The sequence below is a fragment of the Octopus bimaculoides genome, chromosome 23, assembly GCF_001194135.2.
Source record: "Octopus bimaculoides isolate UCB-OBI-ISO-001 chromosome 23, ASM119413v2, whole genome shotgun sequence".
NCBI classification, from domain to species: domain Eukaryota; kingdom Metazoa; phylum Mollusca; class Cephalopoda; order Octopoda; family Octopodidae; genus Octopus; species Octopus bimaculoides.
This window is the reverse complement of record NC_069003.1, coordinates 26,141,269-26,141,722: the sequence shown is the minus strand read 5'-3', so window position 1 is coordinate 26,141,722 and position 454 is coordinate 26,141,269.

Genomic DNA, 454 nt, shown 5'->3' with positions numbered 1-454 from the left:
ATATATGTACATATATATATGTACATATATACTTTTGGCAGGAGGTACATATGTGGTTTCAAATTTTGGTACAAGGCCACCAAGTTCGAGTAAGTAGTTTACATCGACCCCAGAACGCAAAATGCAGTTACATATAACCTTTTCTAGGTATCTTATGAGTTGAGTTCGTCCTATGGACTGACGAAACTTTGTCATTTGGAGCCGAGTCAAACAATTACTAAATAATATATGTAACTCCTACCAAATATGTCGAATACGGCTTTCTTTTGTTCACTTACTCATATCTATCTATCTATCTGTTTGTCTGTCTGTCTGTCTATCTATCCTCTTTGTGTCAGTTAGCACATAAGGCTTCCACGCTCGTATATATATATATGTGTGTGTGTGTGTGTGTGTGTGTGTGTGTGTGTGTGTGTACATATATAAATTACATATACATATATACACGTATATA